The sequence below is a fragment of the Orcinus orca genome, chromosome 7 (assembly GCF_937001465.1).
Source record: "Orcinus orca chromosome 7, mOrcOrc1.1, whole genome shotgun sequence".
NCBI classification, from domain to species: domain Eukaryota; kingdom Metazoa; phylum Chordata; class Mammalia; order Artiodactyla; family Delphinidae; genus Orcinus; species Orcinus orca.
Window position 1 is genome coordinate 41,137,877 of NC_064565.1, and position 18,557 is coordinate 41,156,433.

The window sequence follows — 18,557 nt, forward strand, 5'->3', positions numbered from 1 at the left end:
TTTCCATATTTTTAATGTCATCTTGATTTGGATACATGGGTTCTGGTGGGATGAAATTGATTAGGACTAAGCCTAAGAAAAATTATTAAGTAGGCAAAATTTATTTTTATTGGTCTTTGCCTTTCTATTGGCATCCTTTCTTCCATGACAGCTGCTCACCCATCAGGCTTCCCAGTGCTTTCATAATGTGTGGAACTTCCATTAATGCTGGACCATTTTCCCTAGAAAATTCTTCATGTTCCAGCCCAGTGAAATTTATCTGTTGAGTGTTACCATCGCTCAGTCTTTGCTTAGTGACAACTAACCACTATGATTTACAACATCTATTCTGATGAGTTAGTGAGTACTTAGTCTGCTTGGGTTGCTATAATAAGATATCATAGACTAGGTGGCTTAAACAACAGACATTTATTTCTCATGGCTCTGGAGGCTAGGAAGTGTAAGATCAAGGTCCTCGCAGATCTGGTGTATGGTGAGGGCACTTCCTGCTTTGTAGCTGGTCATCTTGTTGTGTCTTCACATGGCAGAGAGGGGAGAAAGATAGAGAGAGAGAGAAAGCTCCCTTGCATCTTTTCTCATAAAGGCAATAATCTCATCATGAAGGCTCCACCTTGATGGCCTAATTACCTCCCAGAGACTTTCCTTTCGAATAGCATCACCCTGGGGATTAGGTTTCAACAAATGAATTTGGGGGTGATACAAACATTCACTCCATAGCAGTACTACTATCTTAATGAGCAATTTCTCCCTATGCTAGAATACTCTTAACTTCTCTGCTCCTTTGAAAAATTAAACTCACTCAACTCAAATATAATTTCTTTGAATCTTTCCTGATTCCTTCTAGGAATGATTAGTTACCTTTTATCCCAATACTTTGTATAGCTGGTCTATGCAATTGCTGATAAGACTTTATTATTTCATTTTCTTTTAATATTTTTGGGGTTTTTGCACTGTCCTCCTTTTCTCATTAAACTCTGAGATGTTCAAAGACTGGAATGTTCCCTTATTTGTTCTTACGTTTCCACTACCTAGTATAGAGTCTGGTACTTAGTAATTGTTCAATAAATACTTATTGAATAAATCAATGACTATAATAATGTGAATGCGAAATCCTCTCAGATCTGTCAAGATATCTAACCTTTCAGAGGTTAAAGAGTAAACAATGTATCTCTCCACATTAAAGGATGCTTTGAGTAAATCTTTTTTTCCTGAAAAACTGATCCAAGGACAACAGCTTGCTCAGAGTCATAGCCAGCTGTACCACACATACTTTACCAGTAAACCTTGAAAATGACAGAGCCCAGCCCCACAGATCCTTTTGTTGTGAGGCTGTTTCTCTGGCCAGAATGATTCTGCATCATTGCTCTCTTTTTTGTGCCAGAGACAATTTAGCTGCACCATGTTCCCATCTAAGGATTTGGTATCCCCAATTCCCTGTGTGTAAACAATACATTCTTAAACAAGGCAAACGGATATATTTCATCATAAAGTCTATTCAGTCACTGAGTCTCTTGTCCTTTCGGAAAATGACAGCACTCAGTGATTCCCATATGCAGCCAGTCAGAGCAAAAAATATCTGGGGGTGAGCAGGCCTTTCTTCGGTGGCCCCCCCCGTCACATCACATCCGCAGCCATCTACACCTCCACATAGTTTAGGCAATGACCAAAGATATTCCATAAGCTGAAGTTACACTTCAAACACAAATGAGAAGAATCCATGTATAATGAGATATTCTTGTCATTCACACAGATGTGATTAACCTCCAGTGCAGTCAGAAATAAAAGGATAATGCACCTCTACCCCTCATCATCAAAATTGCCTTGCTTCATGTCTTAACACGAGGAGAAGACCACGAGGAAAGACATTTGTAGGGGTACTTTAGTGGATATTGCTTCCTATTGCTATAGAAAACCATATTAAATAGCCATTTTTGTTATTTTTGTGGCCAAAATATGTAATCACAAATGTACGTTCTAGACTTTTGTGGGAAGCTAGATACAGGCTAAGTTAGCCGTGAGAAACAGATCATGTGGATCTTTGAATCATTTGCTTTGGCAGATATATTTATATAGTTCCTAGATATTTCCAGAAACAAATATAACATGTTGAAATGTGCAATATTTGGGACTGTGGTTAAGAAAGACATAATATATGTCAAGCAAAGGAGAAAAAAAAACACATCTCGTCTTACCAGCATACTCTAGTTTATCACAAACCTACCTTTTATTTCCTATACTTCTCTTATTTCTCTCCTGTTCCAGATGTCTTTCTTTAATTACTTTGTATGCTGAAAATTCAGCTAGCTTTCTTATCTAATTCCATATGTTTATAATCTTTTGTCTGAAATACTTCTGCTTGAGTTTCTTATATTCCATTTTCTAAATTAATTCTTTAATTAATTCCTCCAGCTTCCCTCTTAATCTTATCCTCTCCCAATTTATCCAAGACCCTGCCATCGATTACTGTTAGATAATTACAATCTTTTTTTTTCTCCCCTGGCATCTTCTCTTTTGCCCCAAATAGGAAGATGGCAGCATGAGTGGACAAATGATCCCACAACTCATTAGCTGTGTACAGAGTTTTGCACAAGTTTTCTTAATTTGCTGAACCTTGGTTTTCTCATCAATTTCATCTATTTTGTTCACTATACCCCAGATAAGTAAAAAAAAAAAAAAAAAAGACTAATTAATAACTGATAGAAGTAGTAGCCTTATGACTACATCCGGACCTGCCTGGTGGGAGATTTATCCCCTGTCGAATACCTCCCAAATCCTCCTTCTATTTGCTCAGTGCTCCAAGACCTAGTCCTCCTGTCTGTCACATAGCATACAACCATGTTTCTCCCTTCCTCCTCTTGCCCACTAGAGGGGTACCCGTGTCTTCTGTGGATGCTGAAAGTGGCATCTATGCCAACGTTGTCCACTGTTGCCTTCCAGAGGCTGTAAGGTTGCCATTGCCCAAGGCTTAAGAGTATCGTATCTGTAGCAAGGTTGCTGATTATCAAAGCCAGACAGAATATACTAACAAAAAAGATGCCGCCGTCTTTAACATCATTGCCATCACCATAGACAATCTGCTACCGCCTGTACTACTGCTTCTCCTACAGGCACCAGCAGTTCCCAATGTAATTGACAATTTGCATGTCAATGTCCCATGGGGGAGTTTAGAGAAATGACTCTTTTAATTTACATAAGCTCTGTTGTTACACCCCTCACCCTAGGACTTGGCAGGACTGCACGGGAGTTAAGCCAAGGAGCATCTGACAGACACCTAGTCACCCTTGGAATCATTCCTGTATACTCTCCACACATCACGTTTGGACTTTCTTCTCTTTGAAAGAGCTTCCCTCCTCACGCTGGGCCTTCCCCAGCTACGTAGGCCTCTCTCACCTCCTCATTTTCCAGGTGCACTCACACACACAATCCTCAAATCGAGGTTAGGCTCAAGCTGTGACTCTTGCTAAAGGTAAGTTACCAATAATAGTAACGATCTTGTGATATTACTTTGAGGATTAAGTGAATAGTGTGTGTATAGTATGTGCAACACATTTAGAATGGCATCTGGGGGTTTCCCTGGTGGTGCAGTGGTTAAGAATCCGCCTGCCAATGCAGGGGACACGGGTTCAATACCTGGTCCAGGAAGATCCCACATGCAGTGATGCAACTAAGCCCATGCGCCACAACTACTGAGCCTGCGCTCTAGAGCCTGCGAGCCACAACTACTGAAGCCTGCGCGTCTAGAGCCCCTGCTCTGCAACGAGAGAAGCTACCGCGATGAGAATCCCATGCACCGCAATGAAGAGTAGCCCCTGCTCGCCGCAACTAGAGAAAGCCCACGTGCAGTAACAAAGACCCAACCAGCCAAAAATAAATTAAAAAAAGAATGGCATCTGGGGAGGAGGAACAGGGTTTCAAGGGGGAGAAGCAGGCACCCTGGGACTGGTGTCTGAGAGGGGTCACACGATAGCCTTGGTGCACAACAGATCTCCAGGATGGGTATGTAATGTTCAACAGTAAACCCCGGAAAGAGGGTGTACTCCAAGACAAAGTGTCCGCTTGGTGAAATTCTACACACCAGGCCACACCTGTCCCACAGGCACCCCCAGTCGAATATGACTCATGAGGAGAGAGAAAGCTGTCAGGTTGGAAGGAGCCTTGAAGATGGGCCAAGAGACATCTCAGCAATGATCTGCCTGGACCCACCTGAGCACAGAGTGGTAAGCTGCACATTCGACGAGAAACAGGTACAGGGGAAAGTCCCCAACTAACACCATATTTTCTCTTCCAAAGAAGAATGAGAGTTTGAAATAGAAATTACATTGAGGTATAAACAAATATATATTGTTCCCTTATAAAAGGAAAATAGTCTCAAAATAGTCTATCTCTGAATCCTGAGTTCCTTTAATGCTTTAGTGACATCATGTTATTTCACTCCCTTCAGTTCACTGAAACTGCTACCTCAGGGGTCAGTGATGGCCAACAAACTGAGGAAGCCAGTATCCTTTTCTCTGTCTCATTCTAGGTGATCGCTTTACAGAACATGATGTTTCTCTCTCTGGAGCCCTCACCACATCGCCTCCCTAAAACTTTTCTCTTCCTACTGCTACTTCTCTACTCTTAAGAATCTCTTCTTTTTTCTCCTCTTTAAACAGTTTTTAAACTCTGCAGTTTCTGCAGTCCAATACCATTCTTGTCCATATCCTTGTGCATTTGTCCATAATCTCTCCTTACTTGATACTTTCTCCCAGATAATCTTATCTACCATTAGGCTTTGGTTATCACCTTTATCCTTGGTTCTCAAAAATTTTAATGCATTAAAATAACCCAAGAAAATTTTTAGAAAATCAGATTCCTGGGCCGCATCCTCCAGGCAATCTGATTGACTATATCTGCGATGAGGCCCAAGAATCTTCATTTTTACAAGCATCTCGAAGCAAGTATCTTGGATGCAAATATTCATAGATCACCTCCTGAGACATACTAATAGATTGCTCATGACTTCCAAGTCAGCAGTGTCTTAATCTGTTTCTTGAATTCCAGACCCATGTTTCCATCTAGCTACTTAATATTTCCATTTCCTAAAAGGTAATGCAATAGTCTGAAAGACAAATTTTATTACTTCATCCCCCCCCAAACACAATTTACTTCCTTGTTTGCACTTCTTGTCTTAAGTTAATAGCACTATCAACTCAATGTACAAACTAGAAATTCTCTCTACTTATCATCCAATAAGTCACCCAGTTCTATTAATTTTATCTCCAAAATATCTCTCAAATGTATCCCTTAGCTCTGCCAAATTTAAATATCCATGGTTCTTTCCTGGGCAATTCAAATAGCCCCTTACCTGACCTCTCTGCTCCCAGGCTCTCTCACCTCCAGTCTTCTCCTCCACACTGCCAGCACTTCATTCTCTAAAAGGCAGATCCAAGCATGTCAGTACAACGCGAGAGCAAAAATCAAAACCAGAAACAAAAAAACCTTTGATGTTTTCTTGGCTTACAGAATTGCTAATGCCCTAGTATAGCATTTAAGAATTTGCCCAATCTGAATCCATTCGCAAACCAAACCCCTTCTCTTCAGCCTTCTCACCATATATAACAGTAAGCTCACTATGTTCACCCCTATTATGCTGCCGTACTTCAAGCATACTTCTCTGCTAACAGAATGCCCTTAACCCCATCACAAGATGTTGAAATCCTTTCCAAGGTTTCAAACCACACCTTCCAATGAAATATGTCAAAGACAAAATTATAAGCTGTCCTCATAATACTCCTCAAATGTGAAGATGTCTTCATTTATTTATTCATTAACCAAATATTTGTTAAACGTCTATGACACACTAGGTCTTATGTTAGGCACTGACAATTCAACAATGAATAAGATAGACTCTGTGTGTGTGTGCGTGTTTGGTTGTGTGAGATGAGAGACATGAGGGAGAGAAAAGGAGAGAAAGAGTGTGTTTTGAAGGGAGAGGAGAGGACCCCTGTTTCGGAGGGTACAATGGATTGGCTTGCTCTTCTAAACCCAAACAACATTTCTAGGTACAGAGGCTGAAAAGCTAAAATCCACATGCATTACTTAGGGTAGGGCGAGCCTGTTATAACCAAAAGATCAAGCAATAATCCAGTGACTTAAAGAAGATTCAAGTTTCTTTTTTTCCCCCTCACTCATAGAATCATCCAAAATGGTTAAATGGACTTTGCTCCACAAAGTCATCCCAAAATCCAGGGTAGCAATACAGCTCTACACCCTCTGGCTTTATTGTTATCCACATGGTTGATCCTGGGTCAGATTCCAGCCAACAATAAGGAGAAAAAAATGTGGATAAGGTATGACTATTGTCTTAAGGCATATGTTACTTCTACTTGCATCTTCTAGGCAAGAACTTTGACATACAACCACATATAACTTCAGGGGAGATTGGAAAACAGAATGTAGCCATGTACTCAAGAAGGAGAAAATTGATTATTTCAGTCAACTAACAGTGCTTTTCATGAAACATTTCCTAGATTCCCTTATGCTGAAATTCCAGGTATTATCTTAGAGTTTGGATACTGATTCATTTCAGGAGAGAAGCAAAGTGAGGAGCTTCCGTGTTGCTTGTGTAGATCATGGCAAAGGCGCCCTGGTTCTGGAATGGACAACTACAGCAGTCACTTCCTGATTCTACAGGTAGTTTCCTCCTTTGGCAGATTCTTGGCAAAGGCTGAGGTATCATTCTGGAACAGGCAGCCATGATGACATATTTCTGATTCTGTAATAATTCTTCTGATTATGGTGGAGGCAGCACCTCCCCTGGCCCAATTCCACTGTGTGGATTTGGAAGTGTTTCCTGAATCTCAACATGGTTTTTCTTCAGCCCTCCCAGTGATTCTGTAGGTCACATAATACCATGTAATAACTCCCTGCATGCTTAGGTAGAGTGGATTCTATTCTTGACAACTGAGCTCTGAGCAATATACCTTTTATGTCTCCAAAAGCCTGAAATCTCCTTAGAGATCTCTGGCTCACATTTTCATGAAGGTACAGACAATTTACACTGAATTCCAAAAAGCATTTACTAAGAGATATGTCAGTCTATGGATCCCCAAAGAGTGTAGGAAAGAGTATTAATTTCACTAATATTTCTAAGATCCGACCCTCAAACCTTAATACCCAACTGCCCTACATTTTATAGACCTCGGAAGATCTGTTATGTTGGGGGCAGGGAGAAATAATACAAGATGCCTAGTGAGTGAAGCCACAACCAGAGCTCTTTCTTTAAAATGTATTATATTTAAATTTCAATCAAAATGTCATTTATTATGAAAGGTGGAGTATTTAGGAGAAACTGGACTGAGGTGTGAAATTTACTTTGAAATGCATCAAAAAGAATACAGTGGAATGAGGAATGGATAGAAAAATAGACAGATGGATAGATACATGATAAAGCAAGTAAAGTAAAATGTTAATGGGGCAGAATCCAAGTGGCATATATATGGCTTCATACTGTAAAATTATTTCAGCTTTGCTGTATGTTTGAGACTTTTCACAATAAAATGTTGGAAAAATATTGTTCACTAAGAGTAATATGCTTCTTGTACATATGCAAACAGGACAGAGATACATCTTGAGGAAGGCAGTAATTCTCTTTCTTTGATTTATCTACTGCCAATTTGGATGTATTCATCCATATTTTCCTTTGCTTATCACAAGCATAAAATATACATATGTAAATATAAGGATTTAATATCAAATGGGATAACAGTATACTGCATTTTGTAAATTGCTTTTTTACTTTATAAATGCGTCATGGATAGCTTTCCAAGTCAATTCATATAGATCTCTGTCCTTTTTAAAAGGTGTGTAGTATATCAGAATATGAATTACCCAATTTGTTCAATTATCCTGTTACTGATGACTCTTCAGATTGTCTCCGGTTCTTTGTTGCCAAAAATCATGTGATAAATTTCTCATGCATATGTCTTTAAATACTTAAATATTTTTATATCTAGTAAATGAGTAGATGGAAGTGGAATTGCTGGTTAGGGAGGCATATATATTTTACATTTTAATTAGCTCTGCCAGATAACTTTCTAAGAAGGTTGTTTATAGTCCAACCAAGAGTGAATGAGAATCTCTCTTTTCCCACAGTCTCACAAGCACTACAGATTATTAGTCATGGGCATTCTGATGGTGATCATGATGTTTTAGGATTTTTTCCAGAGGAAACAAGACTGCAGAATGGAGATTAAGTCCAGAACAAATGATTTACTAAGACCACATAGGTTACTAATGCCAGAATAGGGAAAGGAGCTGTGGACTTCTAATTTACAATGATCCTTTCTTTCTTTTTTTGAACATAGCCTAAAGATACTAAGTAAAAGCATTTATGGGTGATAGTTTTCATTTCTTATCAAAATGAAAATGTTGTTATCTTTCCATCAAGTTTAGTTACTTTTAGTCTCTCAGCTTCCTGATATTTCAGTTCTGTGACCCTAACTGTAGGCAGTGGTCAAATACAGAGTGTAAAATATAAGGGATACTTCAATGTACCAATCAGGGAGTGATAGAAGTGTGACACAGCCTCCTCTCACGCTGCTCCCAGAAAGGCATGAGCCAAAGTGGTGACACTGAACACAGAGAATGGGCATTAATGTGCACAGTCAGCCTGCCATAGAGCACCCAAGCTCACTTTGCAAACTTAGGCAAATCTTTCCACTTCCCTGTTTGCATTTTCCTTATATGTAAAGAGGTACTTTTCACACACAAGGAAACTTATTCCATGTTTTGAAACAAAAATGTTAGCCAAGCCTCTAGATATGTAGTAAAACCTTATTTTAATATAATCTATCCTACAAAGAAAATAAGTAAAATGAGAAGGAACAAAAACTTAGGAACAAGACACATTATATAGCATGCCTTTGTCTGACTCTGGAGTATTTGAGTAATTGTATTGTATTCCCCTGCATTATCTATTTTGAAAGTATTTTTCTCTGTAGGATGGAAGCAGCTACTCAAATACTTCACAGCAAATACTTAGGTAATTTAAGATACATACTCTGCCCCCATAACAGAAATAGTATACAACTGTTTCCCACTCACAGATTAAATCACAGAAAAATGTTATTTTTATGGAACAACTCCTTCTGCTAAAGCTTCAAAGGATCTCTACTACACCTCCTTTCTTCTCTTTATGGGCCAGAAAGATTTTTTTAAATGAGCTGGTCAGTATATTTTCCAAATGTCAGAGAAGCACAGAACCAACAGTAAATAATGATAAGCCCTAAAACTTGATGATCTGCTACTCATCTAAAGGCGAACTAATTATTGAAGGCCTGGAATGAATGAAAGTGGGGCAAGTAAATCAAAATTTCCAGGTAACCAGGCACAGTTAGTGTTGATTGTGGCTGTTCTTAATCTTAGGGGAAAAAAATCACTTTTGGGGGGACTGTATCTTCAAGTTCTCAGGTACCCTGAAGTCTAGGGAGTACTCAAATCCTTCCAAACATTCTGAACCAAGCTTTCTACAAAGAAAGACGAGACTGTCATACAGAGTGAAGTAAGTCAGAAAGAGAAAGACAAATACCATATGCTAACACATATATATGGAATTTAAGAAAAAAAAAAGTCATGAAGAACCTAGGGGTAAGACAGGAATAAAGACACAGGCCTGCTAGAGAATGGACTTGAGGATATGGGGAGGGGGAAGGGTAAGCTGTGACAAAGCGAGAGAGTGGCATGGATATATATACACTACCAAACGTAAAATAGATAGCTAGAGGGAAGCAGCCGCATAGCACAGGGAGATCAGCTCAGTGGTTTGTGACCACCTAGAGGGGTGGGATAGGGAGGGTGGGAGGGAGGAAGACGCAAGAGGGAAGAGATATGGGAACATATGTATATGTATAACTGACTCACTTTGTTATAAAGCAGAAACTAACACACCATTGTAAAGCAATTATACTCCAATAAAGATGTAGGAAAAAAAAAAAAGAAAGGACGGCGATGTAGGCAGGACCAACACACTAGGGGATGGACCTTTTTTAAAATCACTAAGGGAGCTGAAAACATGTTGCTGTGGTGTTAACTCAGTGCATCTGTGGACCAGTCCTCTTTGAGATCATGGTCATTTACTGTATTACTTGTTCCCATGTCAGTAAGGTAGGAATGGGTGGACTGGGGCTACCTCCAGCTTGGAATAATCTCTTATTGCCCGCCCTCCCCGCAACAACCACACACACACACATATTCAGGGAAGGCCCGGGGACAGGCAGTCTAGTTTAGCTGTTCTAAGTTGTATGGGAATATATTCACTTTTCTTTGGGTTATCTCTTCAACATTCAAATACAATATCAAGGTATCAGCCTATGAAAAAGGAACCAAGAGGACCACTTGTCCTGCTTTTGGATGTAAGTTAAGGAGAAGCAGCCGCCTCAGGATATCCTTAGTTCAATCTACGCCAGTGGTTCTTAACTGAAGGTAATTTGGCAATATCTGGAGACATTTCTGGTTATCACAACTGAAGAGGAGGTACACCACTGGCATCTAGTGGGTAGAGACAAGGATGCTGCCAAACATCCTACAATGCAGAGGACACTCCCCCCCCCGCCCCCAAATAACTATCCAGTCCAAATGTCAGTATGTCAATACTGCAGAGGTTGAGAATCTTCAACTAGCTCACAAGGGCTGGCATGTCACCAACAGGTTTAGGGCCAATAACTTGCTTGAGCTTTTAATCACCATTCTCTCTCTCTCTCCCTCCTTCCCTCCCTCCCTCCCTTCCTCCTTTGCTCTCTCCCTAGCTCCAAATATGGGAGACAGACTACTCAGTTACCAACTGGAAAGATTCAAATGTTGTAATCACAGCTAACTCCTTTTAAGAAATAAGACTACCATTGGTCATTTCTTAAATTTCTTAGTTTTCACATTTCTTGTGAGTTTAATGATTAATGTAAGTAAATTGAATAATTCCAGCTTTAAAATCCATTTTGGATTATGACTATTTGAACTGGCCATGTTAACATACAATATACAACTCAATATGATCAACTTAAGTGTCCTCACTTTTAGGTTATTTCAGGTCAAAAAAATAACAATATTCAAGGAAAATGTTCAAGCCAACCATGGAAATGGATTTTAGTTTCTTTGTACACTCATGTAAAACACACACAGTTACTCATGTTTTTTGAATATGAAGAATAATCATACAGGAAAATTTTCTACTTGGCTTGACATCTATGGATTAATTTAACTAAGCCAGGTGGCAGAACATCAGTCTGTGTAGATTTATGCCAAAGGCAAACACAAGGTATTCTCTAGTCCAGGTAGCTTACTGATTACACTGCCAAATAAAATAGTTGCAAATGTTGACAATACACATTTGCTCATATGTGAAAAGATCATTTCCTCTATATTTATGGAGAAATTGTATAATCTGAATCCTTTGATATAATAAAGAAAGTAGAAAATTGGTTTACTGTCTTCACAAATCCTGGCTTTCAAGCCAATTGCCTTGCTGTAAAAATTCTCTTTTGGATGTCAGAAGTTGACAAGCAACTATTTCTTCCTCTTTACATTCCTGCTATTACAGTCTTAAACCACTCCCAGGACCATCCATCCAGGACCAGCTACATAACTTTTGGTACCGAGTGAAAATGGAAAGGTAGGGCCTCTTGTTTAAAAATTATTAAGAATTTCAAGATAATGACATGGTGATAGCAGAACAGTAAACCAAACATGGGCCTTTGTAAGCCCGGGACCCTCTGCAACTGCACTTCACAGGCCCATGAAGCCAGCTCTGCTTCCGTCCTACCCCAATAGATTCTTGTGAGGTCACAAACACAGAAGTGCCATTTGAAGCTATTATGCTGCAGGGCTCCACAGTCAGTTTAAACAGGCTCTGCACTGCACAACTCTGTAAGGGCATTCATGTCAGGGGCTGAGGGAACTGCATCCTCTGGACTGTCTGGCATACAACGTGCATACTCACATGCGCCTGCCCTAAACACCAGTTACACAAACGATACTCTTCTCTGTTTTAGCAGAGTCCTAATACGCAGCTGATACCTTTCTCATCCACCAAAATAAAAAGAGAAATGACTCAGTTAATCTTCAAATTCAGTTACTCTTCTACCTTTCCTTTTGTGATCAGTCACTGAAGAGGGTGTTTCACATTTATTAAACTCTAGTTCAAAGATCATAAGAAAATTCCCTTGTATTTTTCTCATAAACAGAAATATATTTCATGCCTTTCAAATATTTGAAGCATTGGTTTTATGGGATTTCCATGACAGTATAACCCATTTATGGATCATAGTTTTATCATGGTTTACCTATTACTTGAGGCAGCAGTGGGATCTATGAAAGACCTCCTGGGTTGGTCAGAGGGAAATGCCCCGTGAACACTGAGCCAGCACAGAGCGTTAGTGAATATTCAAGCTGGAAGTAATCTAAGAATCTATCTTTTCCCACCTTCTCCTTAAATGGATGAGGAACTGAAAACTGCACTTGCCACAGGTCACATATGTAGAAGTTGGAAGAGTAAAGACTAGATCCCAGATTCCGGGGATCTTGATTTCCAGTACCATCAGAGTATAATATATGTGCTTAAATCAGACTTATCCTGAGTGAAAAGTGATAAATACTTCTGTCAGCATGAGAAAAATCAATGTCTTCTGAATAATTGTAACTGTGACTCAGATTTGACAGACAACATGTTAGCGGTTACCAGTCAGGTGCTGTGAACTCACACTATCACGATAGCACAACTGCTGGAAATGGATGCTGTTTGTCATTGCATTATATTAGCACCTTGGTTAAGATTCTTTATGTGTTGTCACTGTAAACCCTCTCTCTTCAGGTGTTTATAACAAGCTCATAAGCATTCAGTGCATATTCAGACATCTGAAACATAAAACTATCTGCAATAAAAATAATTTAGAAGTATTTGTTAAAAATGCAAAACCGTCTCAGGCACTTACAACATTTTATCAAACAGAAAAGGGAATGCTCACAACTCTTAAACAAATATTTTGCAATATGTTTAAATCTGAAAATCATCTCTAAATCTTGAAAGACACATTTTATTATTTCTCCACTTACAGCAAACCATCAGAATTATTGCCCTCCGAAGTTATGTCACTTTGTCATTGTCTTTCTGTTTTACTTGGAGTGACTGTTCCTTTCTCTCACCATAACAGAGGGAGGACAATTTTTATCATCAGAACCAGGCTGTGTGAGTTCTTCCTTAGAAGCTCATGTTTCCTACCACTTCTGTAATACAGAACTGATTGTTTTCCTGCCGATTCATTACTTCTAGATATTCTTTGCCCCAAAGGGATTGTAAGATTTTTTCTTCTGAAGAGTATTAAAACTGAATCTCTCCTAAAATTTGGCCAAATATTAATAGTCTGATGCCCCATTGTTCTAAAAAAGACATTCGTAATTTCTATAAAGGCTAGCCCTCCTCCTAAGGTGATATGTTTGTAACTTGGTGAGCCTACACTATTTTCATCATCCAAAAACACTGACATGAAATAATATGTGGAATAGGAGCTGTTTCTAAAACAATATATCAGATATTTTTGCATGTTAGTATAGGTTGCATTATTGGCCCCAATTCTTCACCCCTCCCAGTATTCATACTTCCAGTCTTGTGATTTTGCAATTCTGTCCCTTGGCCTTGGACTTGGCCATGTGACTTATATTGCTCAACATGACCTGAGTAGAAATGCAGAATTACTGTTGCTCTTTTGTACCTTTTCCATTGCTATGAAAAGGGCTTGCTAATAAATTATTCTTGTTTACAAGCCACTGAATTTTGAAGTAGCTTCTTATTCAATAGTTAACTGATCCGTTGGGTTTTCAGTGTCAAAACCAGGAACAAAACTAGCTGAAAATACCATATTTGGACTTCTCCTGGAGTCCAAAACAAGGCCAAAAAGCACTCTGTCTTAAGTTATCATGCTTATCATCCTCAAACACAGAGGAAAATGCTTCCATTTGGAAACCATAATAGATGAAAATGGTCCACAGTTGTGGTGTTTGCTGAGAAAAACATGGCTCCCCAACTTTTCTGAAGAAGTAGTTTCCAAAGTTCGGATACTCTGGAAATGTTTCCATATCTGGAAACTAGAGCTTCCTTGCCATTCTGAAAATACCCCACTTTAGCTAATCTGCACCTCTCACTTAGAATCACATTGCTACTTCCCCAGAATAGAGTGTTTAATTCTTATTTAACATGATTTTGTAGTCAACGGACAACTACTCTTTTTCCAACTTATTAAATAACAGATTTTTAAATTTGTGTTTTGTTTTAATGCTTAGAACTAAAGAATTCAAGTTGGATATACAGAGAACTTGGATTCTGCATAATTCTCATGAATATTATAAACCTTTGACCCAAATGGCAAAGTACTTTCAATTGTACTAATATTTAAATAAATGAAAGAATAGAAATAAATAAGTTAGGACAATAGATTCTTACATCATGTTTACTGATTTCATAAAGCATTTTCTAACTAAAATACGGATGCTTCCCCACAAGTATAATTGCTCTAATGATTTAATTCAGGTCAGTTTTGGCCTGAGACTTGCTTCAAAAGTGAATTCAGGATGTTTACTCAAAAAAGCAACAGTGTAAATGAAACAAATAGCTAATGAAGGTAGAGAAATTATAAATAATTTTAATTATTAAATTATCTGAAAATGGATTTTGCCCGTGGAAACAAATAACTATTTTTCATTTATTTCCTGTACAGTAAGCAAAATGGCTTTAGAGGTTTAAGGAAAAATCAATGTTTCATTACCTGAAGACCTTGCTGAGGATTGAGAATATTTTTCTGCTGTTGACATCTCATTAAGATTATTTAACAACTAAGCAATCTATTTGCCTCCTTGGTGCTAAAATTGATATATTTTTCAAAATACAGTCCAGCGTTTTCGAAGAAAAACCCATAGATTTTGACCCAATGTCAATACCTATCACTGAGAAGTGTGGAATAAAATGAAACAATAAATGTGGAGTCAAGAGGACAGAAAATATATTAAGCAATAAATAAAGTCCTGCCTTAATGATGCCATTAAAAGTGGCAAAGACATAACATGAATATTCTTTTATAATGAGTTTACTTTTTAAGTTGCTACTTTGTATTAATTGGATATTGACAATATATTAATTTTATCATTTTATAAGTATGCATTAGAAAACATGAGTATTTTGTTTGTTATCTACTTACACACATAGAAAGGCATTTTCTAGATTCTTTTAGACAGAAAAACAAGATTTCTATGTTTGTTCATTTTTGATATAAATTCAAGCTTACGGAAAGGTTGTAAGAATAGTTCCTAGAATTAGAATTTTCATGTACCCTTCATCCAGATTTTCTAAATGGTAATATTTTACCATATTTGCTTTATCACTCCAACTCTTAATATATATATATATTAAAACTACTTAAGGGTAAACTGAAGACGGTATTGTATTCATGTCTAAATATTTCAATGTGCATATCTTAAAACAGTTGTCATACATAATCACAGTACAGTCACTAATACCAGGAAATTAACATTGAAGATGGCAGTGGAGGAGGATGCAGAGTTCGCATCTCCCCACAACTAGGGTGCCTGCCAGATGCTGGTGGGGGACCTCGACTCCCAAGGAGATGGAAGGAATCCCCGAGTGACCGGTAGGACGAGGCAGGGAGTAAGCGGGGAGGAGAAGTGGAGGCTGGACATAACCGGCACACCTGAGGGATGGCTGGGAGTGGGGAGGGGTCCCCACACCTGGAGGGACCCTCGGGGGATCGGGGGATCATGCAGGAGTGTGCCTAGTGTCTCCCCTACCCAGTCGGGCCTAGGAAGCCTGCTGGGCTCCCAGGCCTGTTCCTCCATTCTCTGGGGCCCCTACCACCATCCTGGATCTTAGGGCATAGGAGGGAAGGAGAAGGGGGGAAGACAAGGAGAGGCAGATGGTCGGGGGAATCCTCCAGGACCAGAGGATCAGGGGAAGTGTAGTGGGCATTTCCCCCACCCACTCGGCCCCAAGAAGCCTGCTGGGGTCCTAGGCCTGGTCCTCTGCCCTCCAGAGGCCCCCTCCAGCAGCAGGGGTCCTAGGGGCTTAAGAGGGAGGGAAGGGAGAGAAGAAGAAGAGAGGCCAAAGGAGAGGGGCCCTCTGGGATTGGAGGATCAGGGGGGAATACGCTTAGCATTTCCCCCACCCACGTGGGCCCAGTGAGTCTGCTAGGGTCCTGGACCTGATCCTCCAACCTCCAAGAGCAGAGGCACACCTGGGCCCCTCCTGCTGCGTTGAGCCTAAGGACCCCCTCTGGCCCGCCACCACCCCCAGGACCTTTTCCCACACTGTGGGTCCTAAGAATAGGCCCCACCCACCACCTAAACCCCACCCCTGCCTAACCCCCACCTCCCACAGCCAAGGTCTTTTCTGGCTTTTTTTTTTTCTTGTTCTCCTCTATTTTACTATTGTGATTCTGTTTTACCTTCCAGTTGTTGTTTCATCTATGTTTTGATTTTTTTAATTCTTTCTAACATATCTGTTACTTTTCTAATCTAATTTTATTTTTTACTCTGTGTTATTGTTCAGCTCCTTTTTTCTTGCTGCCCCACATGGCTTGCAGGATCTTGGTTCACAAGCCGGGGGTTGGGCCAGAGCTCCTGCAGTGGGATCTCCAAGTCCGAACCACTGGACAAACAGAGAACCTCAGGCCCCAGGGAATATTCATCGGAATGAGGTATCCTGGAGGGGTTCGTGCCCCAGTCCGGGAAGATCCCACATGCCGCGGAGCAGCTAGGCCCGTGAGCCGTGGCCGCTGAGCCTGCGTGTCCAGAGCCTGTGCTCCGCAACTGGGGGAGGTCACAACAGTAAGAGGCCTGCGAACCGCAAAAAAAAAAAAAAAAAGAAATCTAAATATAGAGAATTCATTCTGTCTGATTTCAAGATTTATATAAAACTGCAATATCAAGACAGTACAGTATTGACATAAGGATAGTATCAATGGAGAAGAACAGAGAGTCCAGAAATAGACCCACACGTTTGTGCCCAGTTGATTTTCAACAAAGTTGTCAAGGTAATTCAGAAGCAATGGACACTTTTTTCAACAAATACTGGACAATTGGATATCCATATGTAAAATTGAAACAATATCAAACAGAATCTGAACCTTTATTCAATTATCTTGAACCATATAAAAGTAGCTAAAAGTTCTAAAAGTTCTGTGAAAAATCAAAGGAAGAAATCTTTGTAAGCCTGGATTAGGTAAATATTTCTTGGATATGACACTAAAAGCATAAACTATAAAGCAAAATATTGGTAAACTGACAAAATTAACAATTTCTGTTCTTTGCAAGACAGTAAGAAAATGGAAAAAAACACAGATGGGAATAAATATTTGCAAAATATATCTTATAAAGGACTTAGAATATATATGCAAAATCTCTTAAAATTCAATAATAAGATAAGAAACAATCCAGTTGAAAATAGCCAAATGGTTTGAATAGACATTGCACCAAAGAAGATATACTAATTGCAAATGATTACAAATAAGTACATGGGGGTAATTATTCAACATCATTATTTATTAGGAAAATGCAAATTAAAAACCCGTATCTACTAGAATGATTAAAATGATAAAGGCTAAAAATGCTAAGTGTTAGTGACGATGCAGAGCTGCAGAGCAACTAGAACCCTCATATGTTGCTGGTAGAAATACAAATGGTACAGCTATTTTAGAAGAGAGCTGACATTTTCGTATAAAGTTAAACCCATGCTCATTATTTTGTGGTAGTCTTGCTGAAGGCAGGATCAATCCCCCCTTCCCAAAACTGGTTCAGATATCAAGACAACTGATGCCACATATGCATCAAGAGAATATGAAAAAGTTTATTACTCATAATGAGGCTTTCTGGGGAGAGCAAGGGAAGCACCCAAGCCAGTTCAAAATGACTTGAACAAAGGAAGGAGTGATGACTTTGTTTTTTATTGTGGTTAGGACCAAGGTGAGGGTTACAGAATAGTTTGAACTTCTCCATTGGCACTAAGGGAGGAAGCACACAGGCTTCTTTATGGCTTGCCCAGATGTGGAAAAGATAGAAAGGGAGAAGGATGGGGCTTCAAAGCCCCATCTGTGGTCAAACATCAAAAATGGAGTTAGACACTTTATTACACTTGCCATACAACCCAGCCGTTCCACTCCTAGATATTTACCCAAGAGAAATGATAACATATAGCTACAAAAACCCGCATGCAAATGTTTATCACCCCAAACTGTAAACAACCCCAAAAGTCCATCAGCTGGTGAATCAGTAAACAAATTGTAGTACACAGATATAATGGAATACTACTTGGTAATAAAAAGGAATAATGTATACGTGCATGCAACAGCAGGAAGAATCTCAAAAGTACTGCGCTGACAGAAGCCAGATACAAAAGGCTACATGCTCTATGGTGACATTTATATGACAATCTGAAGAAGACAAAATTATAAAGACAGAGATCAGATAAGTAGTTGCCAGGGGCTGCAGGTTGGTAGAGGGAACTGATTTCAAAGCACAAGAGAATT

General features: G+C 39.3%; 1 long non-coding RNA gene across 2 annotated transcripts; it reads right to left on the reverse strand.

The window, feature by feature from the left end:
- Positions 1-389: 389 nt before the first annotated feature.
- On the reverse strand, positions 390-5,699 carry LOC117195437 (uncharacterized). 2 transcript variants are annotated; one of them, XR_007478506.1, is made up of 3 exons: positions 5,501-5,699; positions 5,345-5,411; positions 390-514 (listed from the first exon to the last, which is right to left on the reverse strand). It is a non-coding gene; the product is annotated as an uncharacterized LOC117195437 (long non-coding RNA). The 2 variants fall into 2 exon arrangements; XR_004475154.1 differs by having other exon boundaries at positions 5,345-5,699.
- Positions 5,700-18,557: the final 12,858 nt, after the last annotated feature.